Source organism: Octopus bimaculoides, chromosome 4, assembly GCF_046866305.1.
Source record: "Octopus bimaculoides isolate indiv1 chromosome 4, ASM4686630v1, whole genome shotgun sequence".
Taxonomy (NCBI): domain Eukaryota; kingdom Metazoa; phylum Mollusca; class Cephalopoda; order Octopoda; family Octopodidae; genus Octopus; species Octopus bimaculoides.
This window is the reverse complement of record NC_142931.1, coordinates 71726682-71749430: the sequence shown is the minus strand read 5'-3', so window position 1 is coordinate 71749430 and position 22749 is coordinate 71726682.

Below are 22749 nucleotides of genomic sequence, written 5' to 3'. Positions count from 1 at the left end.
CATGTACTGAGAAGAGCATTATCACTGTGAAAACAACTTGCATTCATGAATTTATTTATTTATTAATTTGTTTTAAATACATATTTTACCTGTGAATTTCCGTGTGCAAAGTGGGAATGCATACAATGAGCTTCTCTGCCCTAGGTGTACGGAAAACACTCGGCGAGAAATAGAAGGAAATTTGAAGAACAAAAAACATAATAATAAGAAGAACAACAACAACATCGAAAAATACCAGTTTCGAAATTTCCCCAAGACACCTAATGAAGGCTACTAGGTATATCAGCCGAAACGTTGTGTTAACAACAAACAAGGTGAGGACAAATATCCGTCAAATGTAAATAACGTGAATGATCTTTATTTCCCCCGATAATCTATCCCGAATAGATCCCTAATCTGCCACAGAGATCACTCAGATAATATGCCACAGAAGCCAAAGTAATTAAATGAATTGAGGAAGGTAGACTTAAGATCAAACATTTCGTTAATACACAGCAAATGTTTGTGTATTTTAACTAATTATCTTAAAGTCGATTTTTCTATCACAATAGCCACTAAGTAATTTAGCTAACAGCCTTACTACTCCCACTACTACTACTACTACTACTACTACTACTACTACTACTACTACTACTACTACTACTACTACCACCTGTGTATTCATACAAAAAAGACAGTATTGACATTATGAAGCATCAAACTAACTGGAAGTTGATGAAACTATTTTTTTTTTTTTTAATTTTAAATTCTTTCAGTTCGGTTTCGTTATATTCTGTTATCTCCGGAAATAATTTTTTGAACAGTATTCTTTCAGAAGTTTGGCGTGTCTTTGATAATGATACTAATTTATAACGATGCTTCAATATTTTGGCACACAAGAAAAAGTGATTGACTTACTTTAGTCATTTTTATATAATTTCTTTTCATGCATGCACCAAGTGATTTGTCTCAATTACATCAAGAACTGATAACAGATCACATTCTGAGGAAATGTATTTATTGCTTTTCATCAGTCTTATTGTTATTCAGTGCATTCAAACAAATTCAGTGTGTATTCCAAATCATTTTCAAAGTCTTTAGCCACCAGGATTAATTCTTTCCTCACAAACACGTCTGATGTTAGTTATTATGTAGTTCATTGCTATTGATGTTGTTATTTCTGCTGCTCCGGTTGTTGTAGTAGATTCTCTGTTGCTGTTGGTCTTGTTGCTGTTGCTGTTGTTGCGAGGCTAATGTTCAGTATTCAATCTGAAATACCCACGAACTTGACAATTACATACATTGATTTTGGATGAAATTTTATAAAGATTCTGGGGAATTTCTTGTTATTGTCTTCTTACAGATGAATTTAAACGAATTGAAATTGATTCATATTGGCTAAACAAAACAAGGCAACTAATGAGGCCGATAGAATTCAACTGTCTACTGCCATAGAGGATTGTCTAAACACAAAGCACAATAAATTTAGCTAGGATTTCTATTTGCAATGTAGATATGAATATTGTACACTGAGGTTGCCATTACCATAATCATGACATTAATCAACATCAAATGAAAGTGTTTCTCAAAGCATGATTATCCTCGTTGCAATTATTAACATAATCATACAAAATTTATATCATCATCGTTGTCATCAGCGTAGTACAACAACGGTATCTAATGAAGAAAATTTATGACTTAATATGATATAGCTTTTGTACAGATTTACACTTTGAGGAATAACAATCACTTAAAACTTCCTTGCATGATGTTTCTGAATTATTCGCGTACTATTTTATTAAATGTAAATAGGTGTGCTGTTTGAATATGTTATTTCTGTAAACAATACAGTAGGTTTATAGTCAAACATATACTACTTTTATTAGTTTAATGTTGGAAAACAACCAAATTTTGGCCCAAATTTATTTTGAGCTTAATAGAAACATAGAGTTGACTTGAGGAACGAAAAGGTCTAAAGAAAATAACAACGTTTCAAATCTATTCAGATATTGTGTTGTCGTTTTGATTTCAGTACAAAATACAAGTATAAAGATTAAAACAATTTCAGAAATACAATGGCTGATACAAACTTTCATATTCATCATTCAGAGACATCACTGGATAGTAGAACATGTCCAGCGACGGCGAAATTTACTTGCATAATATTTTTACGTCTTAATTTTGCTCAGAGTTCAAAGTTCTGCTGGGTAAGCTTTTCTTTCCTATATGCAACCCTTGCAGTTACAATAAGTACCACAGAAGATGACAGATCGTTTAAATCGATTGCTATTTTTTGTGCAGTAGTGTGGATGTTTGGCCTAGTACCCGTATGCATGTATATAATTTTTAGAGTTATCTAATGAGTGAAGCATGGCTGTGTGATTCAGAAGGTCACTTTATAGCAACGTCTTTTCAGTTTAGAGTTCAAATTATGATACCATAAGTAAACTTTGGTCTTATCTCCGGAGCAACAAAACCGAGCAACAAATAGACATTGATAGAGGGTAACTGTTTGAAAACTCATTGTAATTTATGAGATTGTTCTTAAGTTGTAAAAGTAACGTGCTTTCTGGTGTAGAATCACTGTTCGGCATATGGTTACCGTTAATTTTCTTATCAACTTCCAATAGTCTTGTGCTAAGTTAGAAGGATTATTAACATCTCAGGTTTAAGAATAAACATCTTTTTTCCACACACACCAGGTTTAGGAGGTTCCGAAGAATCCATGGTTTTGTTTCCTCTCATTAAACCATACATGAAAATGAATTAAATTTATTCATAACAATTGTACAGCATTTGAAGATATGTCTATGCACCTGCTTCAATGCATTACTGTTGTTCTGTATTATCTTTGTGTGTATGCCCACGGTCATGATGTAAAACAACTTGTAATATTTTCAATAATTTTTCTTTTAATAACTAATAGACTATGACTTAGTCTGTCACTGTATCGGTTTTGTATTGCAAAAGGTTGATGTAGATCGAACAGGCCTATTTATCAAAGAATTACAGATGTGATGACTACTGGTAAGACATACTATATTTAAGAGCAGAAAGTGTTCATATATATGCAAATATTTGAGTGGAATTTAAAAGAGATATAACCGTTATTTGTGGAAATGTCAGCAATCAATTATATCAAGCACTGTCTCACTTTTGAGCGAATAAATTACTGTTGATTTAATACCATCTTTCTCACGACTATACTAGTCTTCAGAATATATCAAGAGGTCTTAGTTTATACTGTAGTATACCACACAATAAATCTACCGGTTGTTAGTTAATATTGTACGGAGAGGACTAAACAGCTTGTTTGTATAAACAATATATTCTTTGCGACTGAGTACCCTCTCTTGTACTCCAGGAAGGCGCTGAACATAAAGCGCCACTAAAAGCTGAAATATATCAAACAGATTAATTTGCATGTATATACATATATATATATATATATATATATATATATATATATATATATATATATATATATATATATATAGAGAGAGAGAGAGAGAGAGAGAGAGAGAGAGAGAGAGAGATAGATAGATAGATAGATAGATAGATAGATATACAGGGCAGGGAATCGTCAATTAGCAATAAAATTAATAATTAACAATTTTGCCGGGTAGCTCAGTATGAAAAGACCTTTTCGGTAAAATCATTTATAATCATAAATATATAGGGGTTGACAGTAACCTGCTTCTCCAACATACTGAGAATTCAGAAATAGCAGCCAAAGAACTACTGATTCCAAAACTACAAATTTTACTCTAAATTGATAGCGATATTTATGATACACACAGAACAAAAAACAGTAGAGAAGAGTAAAAAAATCACTTGCCTTTAGTTAATTTAGTACGATCGTTTCACAGTTAGGAGCACAGAATACTCCATTCTGATCATCAGCTAAATATTCTAATAAATGTGCTAATGTCTAAATAACTCACGTTAATTTTGACCATGCGACATAAAGACCACGTGAGGCAGACGTTAAGAAATTTATCTCTACTGTTTTTTGTTCTGTGTGTATCATAAATATCGCTATCAATTTAGAGTAAAATTTGTAGTTTTGGAATCAGTAGTACTTTGGGTGCTATTTCTGAATTCTCAGTATGTTGGGGAAGTAGGTTACTGTCAATCCCTATATATTTATGATTATATATATATATATATATATATATATATATATATATATATATATATATATATATATATATATATATATATATATATATATATATATATATAAATATATATATATATATATATATATATATAATAATTTTTTTCCCAGAGGATGTAGCAACCGTTACCAATATAGCATAAGAACTTACCTTAGGAGATCATTAGTTAGATTCCTTAAGGCTCGTTCTCACAGTTTATATTTATATCATAAGGTTTTTAAACTTTTAAATTTTCATTTTCAAAAGAGACAGAGACTTCAAATTCGATATATCGATTTATTCACCACTCTATGTTAACATTTCTGTGCCAAACTTATCCAGTGACTGGTCCATTGGATTTAGACGTTTGGCACTTCTTCAGGAGTGGTTACCTTTCGAACAAAACACGAAAAAACACATACATAACTATTATTAGGTCTTTAGGATATCGTTCGCTTTCGTGTATGTATGTATGTATATGTATGTATGTATATGTGTGTATGTATGTGTATATATATATATATATATATATATATATATATATATATATATATATATATATATATGTATGTGTATGTGTATGTGTGTGTACGTATATGTGTATACATATGTATGTGTGTGTATGTATATTTGGATAGGTATACGGGTAAAGTGTGTGTATGCATATGTATACGGGTAATATAGTATAGTAAAGAGAAATAAACAAAATAATTAATTAATCTAGTGGAAATCCACAGGAGAGCAATAAAAATAGAAAATTAAGGAGTTATCTCCCCTATAATAACAAAGACGAAAGCGAACGATATCCTAAAGACCTAATAATAGTTATGTATGTGTTTTTTCGTGTTTTGTTCGAAAGGTAACCACTCCTGAAGAAGTGCCAAACGTCTAAATCCAATGGACCAGTCACTGGATAAGTTTGGCACAGAAATGTTAACATAGAGTGGTGAATAAATCGATATATCGAATTTGAAGTCTCTGTCTCTTTTGAATATGAAAATTTAAAAGTTTAAAAACCTTATGATATATATATATATATATATATATATATATATATATATATATATATATATATATATATATATATATATATATATATATATATATATATATATATATATATATATATATATATATATATATATATATATATATATATATATATATATATATATATATATATATATATATATATATATACATATATATATACATATATATATATACACATGTATATATATACGCATATATATATATATATATATATATATATATATATATATATATATCATATAATGACAAGGTCGATTAATAACTTACTAGCGTATTAACAGAAATACAGTTGTTCATCGTAAGATAAAGTTAGACTAATATGTTTCCTGTACTATTAAAACATTTCTCTCTATTTCTCTCTCACACAATCTCTCTCCCTGTCGCTTCTACTCTCTTCTTTGCCTTTATTCTTAATTCTCATAAGTACTCTAGATGGTTTTGTTGAAGTTTGGCCTTGTAATATATGAGTAAACAACAAAAGTACAATTAAGAATTAACACAACAAATTAGGTGCTACCCAATATGAAATTACTGATGAATCATGTATGTAATTACGATCCTATTTAAATATTAGATTTATAATAACTGATGGAATTCATATCGTTTACAATTGTAAAATTTATAACCATAGCTATTAACAATTAAATGATTGAATGCTTGAGAAGGAAATGCACATATATAATCATTATGTTTAACGTGCATCCAGACAAACTTTTGTGGAATCCATTGAGTGAGATTAGGATTCGTTGAAGTAACAATAGATTTGCGATTAGCAAATTCATTTCCTAAACTGCCCCTCAACTTTGTATAATTGTTTTAAGGTACTCTTCATCATGGCAGCCTCCATATTAAATTCAATTGTATATTTCTTATTATATTACTGATATGTTTGTGGTATGATTACCCGTGAATCTGGTTACGATGTTTGTTTTTGTTTCGTCATTGTTGGATATGTATTTATCGATTTAAACGTAACTTTTTCCGGAAGAATTGCTTCCCAAACATTCTACGCTATCCTTTCGATATAGACATATAATGCATACCTTTTTGCTTTTAATCATCATTTATTCATGTTCTTTTTTGTTTGTATCTACATCATTGTTAGGCTGTAACAATATAGAGGCAACTGACAAAGGAAATTGACATTGTATGATATTGTTTATATTGGAAGTATATACAGATGTATAATGTTCATGGAATAAGAATAAGTGTTTTAAAAATGAATTTGACGATTTAATTTAGCGCAACTTCTTTTAGGTTATATTTTTATTTTGTCATACTACCTTTCGCTTCATGTTCTTTTTTTTTATTGGAAAGTGATGACAAGTGCTTGCTGCTAAATTGCTTCTCTTAGGTTTGAAATGTTTTGCGTTATACTTCAAATTTTTTGCTCACATTGTACCCATGCGATCACATAAACGCATACAATATTGGTATAAAATTTTGGCATAAGTCCAGCAATTTCTTGAACGTGTTATGTCGATTTCATCAAACCAAGTGTTCAACTAGTACTTATTATTTTATCAACCCCGAAATGATAAAAGACAAACTCAACCTCTGTGGGATTTGAACTCGGACGCAGTGATGGACAAAGTACCACCAAGCATTTAGTCCAATGTGCTAAAGATTCTGACCGCTGCCGCCTTAACAGCACATGATATTAAAGACTACATTCTTTGTCAACACCTTAACAACTGAATGTGCACATCATGCTAAAATAAGACGAATTGTGATTATAAAATGAATTTAAAATATTAAGATAGTCGTCGAAAAAGTGATTTGAATAAATAAAAGGGGTGCGATAAAAAAAACCATACTAACCATAGCTCAATAACCTCAAATATATTCACAGTTATGTAAATTAATGCGCAACAAATAAATTTCACGTTCGATCCAACTGAGCGGCATGTTAAGTAATTCGAGTTTAATCTGGATAATGAATTCAGTTTCAGGAAAAATTTTATTGTTGGAAACTGAGCAGAAAACAGCTATATATATATATATATATATATATATATATATATATATATATATTTTTTTATGTATGTATGTATGTACAATAATCCCTCGCCGTATCGCGGTTCACTTATCGCGGGTTATAATTTAAGCTTATGTCAATTCCACTGTAGTGTTGTTTTTGCATTTTTAATAAAATAAATATATACAAATTATTAAAATAATTTTTAAAAATACAGTAATGTTTCTACTTCGAGGATTTTCACCTGCTGCGGAGGGTTTTGGAATGTAACACCCGCAATAGTCGAGGGTTTACTGTATCCATAATTAAGGATGAAATCTTGAAACATAAATGATTTTATCAGTGGCCAGCAAATAGTAAAAACCATATAGGTAAAATCAATATGTAATTATATAATTATATATATATAATTATAATCAAGAGTACTGGAGATTTGGAGTTAACCAAAGTTTTACGAAATCTCATTTATCCATTTTCCTCCCATTCAACCTTGTGCCAATGGAATGCAACTCAAAGTGGCTTATAGTTGTTTGACGTCTATATTTAGGTTAGGCGTTGTTCTGCTGGTGCCCTGCATTATAACTCGCCTGAGTAAGAATTCTCAAATTTTGTTGAAAGAAAAGTCTCACCGTAACATTAATAAGAAGGTAAAATTCCTGTATGGTTGCCCACTAACTATAATAGACCAGATAATTTCGAGTGCATAAAGACATGTCACAGATAACAGCAATAACTATTTCAAGAAAGCCGAATCTCATTTTATGTCGGAACTGACATATGTATGTCTAAGTAGGACCGCATGTAAAATTAGTACGCTCATGCACATTCAATGTTTTTTTTTAAGAAAACATTATTTCAAAACAATCTATTAAAGGTGTTACTTAAATGTATTACTTTAGAATATTACTTGAACCTCGAAGCAATTTCAAGAGTATAGTTACCAGACTGACTTCGCTCGTACGTAGATTAAATCTTTCGTGATGACCAGAAATAAATTTAAGCTTGAAGTAACACATGTCGCTCACAAAACAAAAGCAATATATACAGAAGTATTTTTCTTTAAACTTTCATTTAATATTTGAAACATATTTAAACTGTGAGTGTTTCAAAAGAAAAGATTTTCTCCGTTTACCAAATGATTATCGGAAACGAATATCTCGGTCTCTGTTACCCTGGTTATATGAACCAAACAAAACGTAGACCAACTAAATTCAAGATAGTATAGAGTTTCAATTTATTTATTTGTTTCACACTATAAGTAAAGGTTTTTTCTGGCAGCAGTCCATCGGTGACGAGAAAATAAAAACAGAAATATTCAAAAGGTCGTTTGGGGAGATGAGAAATGAAGTTTACATAATTTAATTACGCATTTGCTTCTTGGTTTTTCTTTTACCTCCGAGTTTTTGAATGAGAGATGTTACTGAATGTGTATGACTTGTTTTTTCTCCAGTCACATTTCCAAAGATTTTTTTTTATTATTCATAGCCTTCTAAGTACCAATGTTACATGGGTTTCATTGAGTACCAATGACTCAATTGTAAAACGTCCTGTCTATTACTTATTCACAGTACTTACCACAACATTGGACACTCTTGTTCTTCGTGCCGTTTACTCATACGCAATCCTGCAACCTCTTACGAAGCGAAACGCTACTAATAGGTAACCACTTCAATCAAGATGAACCCGATATATCCTTAAAATGTTACTTGACTGAAGAAAGATATTTTATCTAATCCAAACGTAAGGACTAATAATGAAATATTGGTAATATTAGAAATTAATATATAAACAATATAGATCAAGAAATGCTCCTTGATAATGTTCAGTAGATTGTGAAATCTAATTTTATAAAAGCTATTATAAATCATATTTGCATTTAATTTTGTAACAATACTTTTGAAAATGTTTGGGTTTATTACACGTATATGGTATTCAGTATTTTCTTGACTTCTTTCTAACTGTTATCTCTCGTTTTGACTACATCTCACCTTTGCAGATGGTTTCTGTTCTACAGATAAATTTGCAATATATTCATGAAATGAATAAAAACATGAACGAAAAAAACGACGTGTTAAAAAGTCACATTTAATGGTGTTTTTCTAAGAATCTACTTGAATACATTGTTGCTATGAATGCATATCCTGCTATTGTCAACATTGCCTTTCATCTCACTAGGGTCTAAAAGGTAAATGCCAACAATATTATATTATTGTGCTTGATGCAATCTGTAACAGTTCTTCATTTGCATAAATGAGATTGTGCCTGGTCAAAATAAATCTATTTCCACATATAAAAGATATAATTTTATATCTATGAATGTCAATATTTTGTAAAGTAGATATTTTGTCATCTGTCTTATTGCATAAAAGATAACAAAAAATATGTTTAACCTCGCTCTAAAACGCCGTTTGTGTTATAATTCTTAAAAGTATATATACATCTAAAACCAACCCATGCTGTTTTAGAATTCTGGATGTTATTTGCTTTCTGTACAATTAAAACTACGTATTCTTGTTCATTCAAGCTGTGTATATAATAGCCAATATTCAAAATAAATTATTTAATGATGCAAATTTTGCAATCAAAATATCGGCAATATTATTTAAAGAACTATATCACACACAGACACACACATATATATCTTCATATATTTATATATAAGTGATAATTCCTCCACGAAGTATCAACGACTATAGCTAGTTCTTATAACATTTATGAATCACAAGTTCCGATTATAAGGCATAACGATTGTAGATTTCAAATAAACAACAATAATATATACTATAGAACACTATGTCAGAATTTACAAGAGAATAAGCATTACCTAATTATATTAGTAAAGACAGGAAAACAATACACTCGGTAATATATGTACTCCATATGCCCTTAGTTTTGTTGTAGCAAAAACTATATATAACTAGAATATGTCACCCTACTGATATCTCTGGTAACTGGTGTATCACAGTGTATATTGCTGCAAGCGGTCATTTACATCCACAATAGGCTACTTATCATAATTTAGAAAGTGGAGAAACCTCTCCTCACTCGCTTGTACGCTTATATTACAAGAAATATCAGCAATAACTCGCTTAGCTATATCATGTAAGCATGAAAAGTGATACAATAAACACTTTTCCAAAACTTTCGTTTACTGTGGTCCACCCTGTCACAGACTGCATCTTTCTCCTTTGAAACTCAATGAAACCCATGTAACATTCAGATCAAAAGCTCATTTATCCATATTAACATCCAACATAGGATAAACATTTATCGGTCTTTATTTCAAACACCGTAGCCTTCCATAAACTAAACCCATTTAGTCTACTTCCCGAACATTTTGATTACAGTTCTCTAAATATACTGCATTATATGCTGTCACCATAATGCTCTGTGTATATGAATGTCCAGTAGGTGTCTCACTGCGATCGGTTGTGTTCATAGCTAGTGTCTGATTGTAATAACATCCCCCGAAATTTGAAACCAGTAGGTCATTCTTTAAGCCTCTTAAAACTTCACCATTTCAGAGTTCGACATGCCATATTGCAAAGGTGTTACAACCACTTAGAAGAAAATGGACCCTGTTCAAAGAGTGAAATAGTCGTTTGAAACATCGTTTCATTTTCTATAATTAAACCAAGAATTCTATTTTTTTCATTGTCACTCCTTGTAACTAATATATACATATAAATACATGCATATATATATATATATATATATATATATATATATATATATATATATATATATATATATATATATATATATACACACACATATATATATATATACATACATGTATAAATACATATATATACATACATATATACATACCTATATGCATACATACACATATATATACATATATATATACATACATATATACATATATATACACACATATATATACATATATATAGATAACTATATATACATATATAAATATACATATATATAAATATACAAATATATATATATATACATATATATATATATATATATATATATATATATATATATATATATATATATATATATATATATATATATATATATATATATATATATATATATATATATATATATATACATATAATGAAAATAACACTGAAGATGGTAAAATTGCTATGTCTAGGTAGTAAAGACTGAACCTGCAAAACACAGTCGTCGATGACAACAATATTAATGATTATGTTCTTTAGCAGCAAGTCCGGCACAATATAAATGTGAAGTGAGTCTAATTATCAATATTTTTTTATAATCATTCTTATTGTAAATATTGGTGTGATACATTAACCTTTGAACCCTAGTCTCTTTCCATGTACAACTGAATCACACAGACAATCAGAATTTGGTACATTATTATTGCTATTGGATGAACTAATGTCATGAACTATTGCTCTATAAAATTACTCCATTGTCATCTCGATCATTTCTATGTGTGTACTAGTAGCTGACAGAAAATTGCCGAAGCCATGGCAATCATAAAAGTCTATGCTTCTTATAGAGAATTCCAGCTCTGCTTCTCAGGAATCTTTCATCAGACTCTCTTTGTTTTCATTATATCAAAATGGTAAGGACAGGTAAATGCCTGTTATAAAAGTATTCATCATATTCATACAATAATAATGTGTATACACAGATTACCATAACACCACATATATTCAAGTTAACTTCCTCACCTACAAATCTCCCGCTTGTCAAATAAGTTTTGGTGTATGTTAGTTATCAATAATACCTCGAGGAACTCCGTAAAACTGTTTAGATGATAATTTTATTTAAGGTGTTTAAACATCTTTCATTCATAAAGAAGTGTTGTCAATACCTCACAGCAACACGTACTTTGACCCTTCATATGTTTGCATTTGCTATTATTGCTTCCATGGTTTGGAGATTCGATTAAGATTGGTTACTGGAAATAGCATTTTAATCCAGAACACCTTCATTTCTTTTAACAGCGCTAATAACATAATTATCTTAAATAAACAGCCCAAATGAAACATACTAACTGACCTAACTCATATTTGTTGCAAAGATAGTTTTTGCAATCAATCGAGCCAGACCATTGGTTCATGCAATTATAAATAATTTGTTCCATCTATTGGCATTCATATGTTTAGGTTTCCTATATTGTTATGTGTCTATATTGAAATATATCAGGTAAATCGTACAAGAGACAGTAGAGATGCCTTACATTCACTTTGAAATCTGAGGTAAACCGGAAAACAGATGTGATAACATTTTACATTCTTTGAACTAAACCTGTAGAAAAAGATGCCAAATAGCTATAGTATCATAGTATCGTGAAATCATATCCACTATCGATGATCCATGTTGATTCAAAGTAAGCTATTAGATACCGCATTGCATCAATACACATCTTTTGAAGGATAAATAACTGGAGATACTTTGAAATTAACTGTGATAGACAACCGCTTAATCTAAGTGGGATATTTATGCCATTTATATCTCATATTCATCACTACGGAAGCTAGAATTCAGATCTGGTCCTATTGATCGTTGCAATTCACGTGATGATTAAGGGGCTTTAACTTTTAGCTTAATTGAAGAACGATAAAGCTTATAGCAGAATAAATGCTAAGTGCTATGTTTATTGAGCTGAAACTTCAAATAATATCACATGCGTCGTTGGATGCCATCACTAAATGATTCGTTATTGTGCAGTATGTCAAAGACTAGTGATCCAGTCATTACCTGTAATAGATTCAATATTACATACAAAACTCTTATTAATTATCCAATACCCGAACGCCTTAAGTCAATAAACCATCTATTTTTGCCGTGCTGATTGACAACTTGATAAACTGGACAACTGAGAGTTTATTGCTTTTGTCCACAACGGGTCACGCATGAAATGGTACAAGTAATATATTCTTTGGTGTATAACCCAACATTCTATGAAACGTGCATAGTTCATATACTTTAAATGTTGCAGATCTAAGTAAGGTATTTTCAAGACACTACAGATGCCGTTACTAAACATTGGACTAGAATTCGTAGTTAATACATGTAACAGAAGTTAAAGGACAGGATTGCGAATTTTCGAAAATGTGATATGTATATCTATTCCTATCTGTCTATCTATCTATATACACATACATACATATATGCATACATACATAGATACATACATACATACATACATATTATAAACATATTGAGAAACGTTTTCTAAGTTTTTATTGGTTGCGAGATTTAATTCTCCTTATATCAGTGGGTTTCTTATCTGATTTTAACTTTCATGTTAGTTTGCTCAATCAATCCGTTAGTAACATACATATAAAATTACATACATATATAGACATGTGGACATTTTTCTGTATATCTATTTTTATATGTTTTTAGATTTGTTTTTAAAATTCCTGATAACGCATGAGATTTTGAAATATTGAGAACATCCTCTTCATTAACATATTTTAATTTATAGAAAGAGAAATGACGGAGAAAAAATCCAAAGATGATCAAGATGGGGGAGAGAAAGAGGAGAGATCTAAATGAGATATGCAGACACATCTTAAAAAAAAAATTATATTTTGTAACTGTTATCAACAATACCACCTACATCAATCAGTGTTACACTTAGAAAACTTGTCACCAATAAAATACAGACCAAAAATGTTGAAATCGACGAACTTTATATATTTGTTGCCCATTTCATTTGGCTATAGTTTTAACACTATAGATAATCTAAGAGGAAGAGGTTATAAATTAAATTGTTTATACAGAAAAAAAATGATGATACTTGTAGTGTCTGAAATAAGATTTGTAATATTAGTTCACAGTGGAATTTGGCTTCATTACTCGTATTCCTTTTGATCATTAGAGAAAACTAAACTACGTCTGTGTATTTGTTTTGGAAGATTAGTGAAGTCGACTCCCAGAGGTGCATTGTGTCCTTCAGCACGTTGGTCCAGTCCATTCAGTTGGCAAAAATGACCTGTACCTGTAATTCACATTCTGTGTTACGCTGAAAACTATGTTAAGGGTACACGTGTTTGTGGATTGCTCAACCACAAGCACATTAATTTCACTAGCAGGTTGTTCCATTGATTGAATCAACTGGTGCCCTCGTCGTCGTAACGGACGCAGTGCAAGTTTGCAAGATTCCGATGTGAAATCGTGCATGGAAGATCATCCCAACAGTACAACCGTTCTTCGTAAAACTGCATGTCTCCCAATAACGAATACTAAATTGTAAAGAAAATGCATGAAAGCTTTCTACAAAACCTTGGGGATAACGCATGTTTTCTGTTTTAGTTCTTAAAATACAAGTAAACTAATCTCTCGTTTATATAAGTATAATTCTCGGCATATTTTCTTCATTATTCGAGTGTACGTCTTTTCAAATGAAAAAGCATTGGATACATCGAATCCATCAGCTGATATGAAAACTGTAACACACCAGCATAACTCCAATTGTAAAAATAAGGGAATGTATCCATATACTTTCAAACGGAAAGCAGCTATACACCACAACACATGTAGTATTCATAAGACATTGAAACAAATTGCTTTTCTACAAAGATATATGTTTGTGCGTGAATGTGCATGTGTGTGTGTGTGTGCGTGTGTGTGTGTGTGTGTGCGTGTGTGTGTGTGTACTTCTTTGTATTTGTGCGAGTATGATGTTGAAGAAGAAGAAGAATTAGGTGGTAAAGTGTGGAGGCGCAATGGCCCAGTGGTTAGGGCAGCGAACTCGCGTTCATAGGATCGCGGCTTCGATTCCCAGGCCGGGCGTTGTGAGTGTTTATGGAGCGAAAACACTTAAAGCTCCACGAGGCTCCGGCAGGGGATGGTGGCGAACCCTGCTGTACTCTTCCACCACAACTTTCTTTCACTCTTACTTCCTGTTTCTGTTGTGCCTGTAATTCAAAGATTCAGCCTTGTCACACTGTGTCACGCTGGAAATCCCCGAGAACTACGTTAAGGGTACACGTGTCTGTGGAGTGCTCAGCCACTTGCACGTTAATTTCATGAGCAGGCTGTTCCGTTGATCGGATCGACTGGAACCCTCGACGTCGTAAGCGACGGAGTGCCAACATATATACCAGTAGTACATTTATTTCAGCGTGTTGCCCTGGAGCTCTCGTTATTTTGCTGCTTCGCTCAAAAAGAAAACATTTCAGGTAGAACTTTTAAACAAAAAAAAGCGAATTTAACGAATATAAATCGGAATCTACAGTGAATTCAGCAAACATTGATGCTGTAGGACACGATTTGGTAAATTTATAACAAGTTACCCAAAAGTATTTTTACAGTGGCTCATGTTTAGTATCTTTATTGAAGGAAAACAGAAATTAATATGGAATAATTTCATACATGTTTGTTTGACACGCATGCATATATATATTAAAATGTTAACCTGAACATATGGCGCATGATTAAACAAGCTGTAGTTAAACTTGACATGAGATCTAGTGATGTGATAAATATTGAGTTCAAAGTAAATTCTTCCTTAATGTTTCTTTCTAGAGAAAATCTGACAATATTTTCTAGGGATCACACACTATTTTCAAAGAAATTTTCTACAGTGGGATTTAGTGGCCCACAAAATAGGCGCTCCCGGTTTTACTAAAGTAAATGTTTGTATCTTCCAAATGCTTATAACTAAACTTCTAACAGTGTATACACTAAAACTCACGTGGATATTCAAACATGTGTTCAAGGTTGAATACAGGCATTAAATTTATTGCCGTACTTTTACGCTGCATTAAAATAAACGAACAAGAAAATATGTGTGCGTGTATGTGCGAGCGATCATGTGCACGTGTGTACGAGAGTCTTTGATCCTGTGGGCGCAGAAGCCTCAGAAACTGAGTATGAGTAATTATCTATCATAATTTTACATTTCCTGTTTATCAGGCAAGTGAAGATGCTCCGCTGAACTTCATATCACGTGTACGATGCCTCAAGGAGCTTAATACTTCCATCAGCAAAGCAAGGAAATTAAATAAAAGTCATTGAAAGAGAAGAATAAACCAGCAATACTTGAATGCAATCGTCATGGAAATGTACATAAATACTTAAGAAAATGTAGAAATGAAATTAAATCGAAAAATAAATAATTTTTATGGATATCGGACGTATACATAATATGCATGGAAAGTTGTATTCGGGTGCAATTTTTGTTGCTATAGAATAAATGAAATCAGCATATTATATTAAAATTACTGTAGCCATCCATCATTTAAATATGGGAAGCGTAGCCAGAAAGATACGTAAACGCATGTCTCTCTTTGATGGCGGTTCTTATCCCAGTGCCTAACAATTTAACAACAGTGCATTAAAGCTGAATGATTTCAAAGAATATATGCTATTTACAAAGAACAACTGCACCTGCCGAAGCATCATTATCATTCATTTCTCTACTCAAAAACCCGTCGCCAATAATCTTTCCGCTATAGTACAAAACATCATCAAAACGTCATCAAATACAGACGCTAAGCATTACTATACAGTGACGCTGTAGTTCGTTCCATACGATCAACGTGACTTTACTGCTTTGCACGTAACTCCACAATGTGAATAGTTGCAATCATCACCAAACGCACTTCGTGCATCATAAACGTTAGCTTTTTGGACTGCAATTCTATTAACTCTGTAACAAAAGTTCCCTACGGATATTATCTTCCCACACCCGATGAGAAGGTAATAGTCAACACAGATATCTTCACCTGAGAATAATGAAATTTATGTACCAATGTAAATGTAGCTACTTTTAAAATGGTAATAAACATCAGTGAGAGAAAGTGTATTGTCCGACGATGGCCAGTGAAAAGAGCATTTGCATTTCAGTACTTTTCGTCCTTTTAAATTACTACTAGCAGAAATACCCGGCGTTGTCCGGGTTAAAGAGAATAATGAAATCTAAAAACGCCGTCTAGACTACGCATCATCTTTACATATATAGAGATGTATATACACACACGCACCCAAACACACGTATATATATGTATATCAATATAAATATATGAAAGTCAATGAAGTTTCGTAAAAGAAGGTGATCATGTACATACTTTCTTGCTATTGTGATTATAACACCTCATTGTAAACTATGTTCCTTGTTTTCCCTTGTGGAGCATATACAAATAAGTTTTTTGTTGCTGCCCACTCTTGAGCAGCCAACATACAGTTGTCCATGTGAGAAGCAGGGCTCTTCCAAGAGAAGACCAGCTACAGACAGTGTTTGACCCTGATATTTGTTTATGGACATGGCAAAAGTCACACGAAGGGGGAATTGTAGTCTTCTGAATGTAAAAGGAATGTCTGCTCCTGATGGAGTAAGAGGAATTCTTGGAATAAAGACGTCATCCCCTTTTGCACATCCAGAAAGAATGGTAGCCTCGATAACGTGTGACATCATTTTCTAAATAATGCTCATTTGTTATGTTCGGGTTAAAATTTCATCAACATCAAAAATATATGAATTTTGATGGGAGTTATGGCCGTTATGCAAATAATATAATTTCCAAATTTCATAAAGATCCATTCAGTACTTTTGACGTAGTTTTGGATAAGAAAACAAATGACTAATGTGTGTGTTTGTGTGCATGTGTATGTGTGTGTGATGGGTGTATATATGTATAGATATCTGTATGCATGTATATATGTATATATGTGTACATATTACATGTACATCTATATATATATATACATCTACACATATGTATACATATACATGTATGTATAGATCTATATATATATATACATATACGTGTACATCTATATGTATACATATACATGTATGTATAGATCTATATATATATATACATATACGTGTACATCTATATGTATACATATACATCTCTCTCTCTCTCTCTTTCTCTCTCTCTTTCTCTCTCTCTTTCTCTATCTCTCTTTCTCTCTCTCTCTCTTTCTCTCTCTCTTTCTCTCTTTCTCTCTCTCTCTCTCTGAAAGTATCTGTCATTACAGTATCGAAATGGTGTACATATACATGTATATGTATACATATACATCTCTCTCTCTCTCTCTCTCTCTCTCTCTTTCTGTCTCTCTCTTTCTCTCTTTCTCTCTCTGTGAAAGTATCTGTCACTACAGTATCGAAATGTGATTGTTTCAGTTAGTGGAATAGTTTCAGTTTTAAAGTGAAAGTATTTGACATGAGTGTTTTTGTTTCACTTTTGACACGTAATACTTAAATAGTGGAGGAGATATTATGTTGCCGTGTGCTCGAACTCTGCAAGAAGTTAATAATTGTTTTTGACTAAAACACAACTGGAACCCTAAGTAAGGCATGTGTAAAATTTGAATGAAATTGGTTGCGTAGTTCTCGAGTTTTAGGGATTCACACAGACAGACAGACATACAGACAAACAGACATACAGACAGACACACATTCTCATTTTTATATATATAGAAGATAATCTTAGCGGAATAGGTGTCCGATCGAGAATTTGAGCTTCTGCTATAGAAAAATCTTCACAGGTATTACGAATATCCACCCTGAAGTGCATGCTCGTAGGGAATGTTATCTCCGAATACATAATGCAGTAGCTAGATATCAACAGTGCATATATATTAGATACGATGCATGCATACCCAGACAGGCTCACACGCACACACACACACGCAAAAAACTAATATTCATGCATACCAGCAAGGTCACAAACTTCCAACACCGCATACATATACTCATATATTAATTGTAATCAATGATTATTTTATATATTCATTTGTACGTCTTGATGATAATTTTTATGAAAACATACAGTATATTTTAATTCATATTGATTACCAGCTCCATATAGATGCTCCAACATTATATATATATGAAGGATTAAAGAGAGAGTCCTATTTATATAAGTGTATATGTATGTGTGATTATAGTATAAACACATTTCTCCATGAATCAATCGCATAACATATAGCAATATACCTCATTGTAAAACCAATGTAATAAAAACACGAAAGAATGAAACGTACATAATATTATATATATTGAATATGTATGGAGTATTTGACTATTTCTAGACTAAAATAAATATAAGACGAAGATTAATTTCAATTATTCAAGTCCTCCCTCGCTTGCACACACAGTCGATCGCACGTTTAAATAAATTCATACTTACATGCACACATGTGTGTGTGTTTGCGTATGTGCTTGTGCGTGCTTGTGCGTGTGTTTGCGCGTGTGTGTGCGTGTGCGTGCGTGTGTGCGTGTGTGCGTGAGTGCGTGTGCATGCGGTGTGACCTTAATTTCCTTATATGACTTCTTATTAGATGTTTGCAGCTGATTTCTATATTCATTCAAAATCCGGAAACCTGGTAAAATTCTGCGAGTATACTACAGAAGTTTAATTGATACACATTACGCTCTTCAGAATCATAAGACGTTTTGGAGATTGCAACGATATCGACATCGTAGACATCTTCTTAGCGACTATATCTCGTACTTTATGTTGTTGGCCTTTGTTATTGAGAACTAGTTATGAATTCCCTGGTAAAATCAGTGTTTACGCTTTGCTTTGCAAATTGCCATTTCTTCTTACTCTTGGGACGTTTCGTCCCAAATAGCTTTGAGGTTTTATTTGCTACTTCATTTTTCTTCCCTTCTAATAATGTACCATTATTCTCTTCGAAAAATGATTTTCGACTGTGGATGTTGGTTCACCAGAGATTTCCCTCTGTGCTCTTTGTTTTCTTATTGTTGATCCCGATATTTTCGAATATATTCTGTTGCCTATCTCTATTATATTTGAGTTCTTTAAAATGGAAGTCCAAGAGTTGCTTCAGAAGTTTGTCTTTCATCACAAGAGCATAACCGGTTTACCCTAATTGGTTTTTGATGACGGAAGCTTTTGGTTCACTCAGCAAACAAACTACATCCATCAGTTGAGCAATAATATTAAATAAAAGTCAAAGAAAGAGAGGAATCATCCAACAATACATGAACTATATCATCAAGAATATGCACATTAATACTTTAGAAAATCCAGAGAGGGAAATAAATCTTATTTCCTCCAGCTGTCATTCCTATGTTATTTCGGTTCCTATATTGTCTTGTACATGATAATTACTGTATTCTATCGGATGCCAAGATTATGAAAGACTCTTCTCTCGGAAACATCCATTATTTAAAATTATATCGAATACCTTGTAAGATACTAAAAAGTGGTTCACGTTTTCCAAGGGATTATTACACCTAAGTTGAATTAATGGCTTTATCCGGTTTAAATCACTTGGTGATTGTTAGGAAATGCTTCTATACCTTTATGTTAGAGTTTGCTATTATGCACATTTCAACCAGTCAAAATCTACTACATTTATATAGAGGAGACAAAAGGTAGAAAACGGAAGTGATCCTTCAGTGAGTTTGGGATTCAGTAGAAATAGAGAAAGAGAGAGGGGCAAGGGAGTGAAGCGTTGGAGAAATCATGGTAAGAAAAATGTAGAAAAGGCATATGCAGTAAGGAACCATAATAAAATGAAGTTATAGTAGAAAGAGGGAAGAGAAATTAAGTTTGCTCATATTCCGTTATGTGTAAGGTGCTGTTCAATAGCGACACCAAGAAAGATAAAAGTGATTGGGATTGAGCGGGAAGTATTTATATAGTCAATGTAAGTTTAAAGAAACGGAAGACACCTTCGAGTTTGGTGATAGCAAAGAGAGAGAGTGTGTGTGTGTGTAGCGGAGAGAGGAGTAGTATAGATGGAAGAAGGAAGAGAAAGGAAAGGATAGATGGTAAGAGGGGGGAAAGCGAGGAAGGGAAATGCAGGAGAGAGAGGATGCGATAGGTGGGAGAAAACAGTGAAATATGGATAGAGTCATAAACATTTTCCATTTTTTTGGAAGTAAATTATAATGACGATTTTCGAGCCTCACCTTTTTAAAATTGATATCGAAACAACTATTTCAAAATCAGCTACATTTGTCATTCATATTTAAGCAGTGAAAACGTGCACATCGTATTTTAATATTAAATTTCACTCCCCTAAGAAGAATGTACTGAAAGTGAATATACGACGTGATGTTATGGAACTTTAAAAATGGAAAAACACCACAGGAACAGCTAAGGAAATATGCAGTGTTTATGACCAAAGTCTCGCTTCTGAGCAGCAAGTGCGTAATTGACTTCAAAGTTTTGTTCAGGAGATTTGACGTTGAGAGATCAACTCAGAAACCAGGACGCTTATCAAACTTCGATGAAGGTGCTTTAAGACAATTAGCGGGACTCAATCCTCGTAAAAGTACTCGGGAATAAGCAATTGTCCTCAACGCATCCCAATATAGCATTTGCTGCCACTTACAAAAGATAGGAAAAGTGAGTAAGCAGAATGTTTGGGCTCCCTATACTCTTAATGAGAAAAACAGACCAAGTCGCATGTCCATAGTGAACAATCTTCTTTCAAGGCATGGAAATCACCCATTTTTCCTGTTATATCACTACAGGTGATGAAAAATGGGTCTTTTATGACAATGTTCAACGCAAAAGGCAATGGATTGACAAGAATAAATTTCTACAACCTACCTCAAGAAATGAGCTCCATAGAAGGAAGGTTTTGTTGAGTGTATGGTGGGATCACTGCAGTATCATTTATTATGGATTTTAAAACTGCAATCAAGTACTAAATGCCGACTTATATTCTCAACATCTGCAACATATGCATGGAAAATGTTTAAGTAAACGTGCTTCACTCGTCAATAGGAGAAACATTGTGCAAGACCACATTTAGCAAGAACCACGCAGGAAAAAATAATGGATTTGGGCAAGTCTCTTCTAGCCAATCCACCATTTTCACCAGACTTTGCACTAACTGATTGCCATTTTTTCGCTCTCCATGACATGCTCAGGTGGGCAACAAATTTTCCCAAGAAGATCAGGCAAAAATGTATGTGGAAAGTTTCTTCCTGTCGAAGACAGCTGGATTTTGCTCGAAAGGAATAGAAAAAACTGCCAGATAAATGCACACACACACATAATACTTATTACGTAATATTGCAATATAAATTAGGTAAAACTCAGATGAAACAATTGCAAGTTTAAATATTAAAAGACTTGCTCCGCTTCAGCTTTGTTGTTTATCATTTTAAAAACTATGTGGCTATTTGTGGAATTCCAAACATTTGCATGAGAAAACAAGCTTCAGATTACTTTCTTTGTATCATAGCCAACACCCTTGGATGCGTTTAATACGTAAGCTCCGGGGTTAACCTCCCAACAAAATTATTACATCTATGTGTCTATCTACGTCTATATACTTATATATACGTATATATATATATGTATATATATATGTGTGTCTATAAATATATATATATATATATATATATATATATATATATATATATATATATATATATATATATATATATATACGTACACACGCACTGACGCACACATGTATATTTATACATATAAAGAGAGTATATACACATAGAATCAGTAGGTACATTACTGGAATATGTTTCAGGAAATTGTACCATAACGTGGAATTCCATTACGCAAAACATAATTTGAACTGGCATAAATTCTACATAAAAGCCAGTATATATAATTTTGTGTAGATACATATACCTATATGTGTGTGTGCATGTGTGCG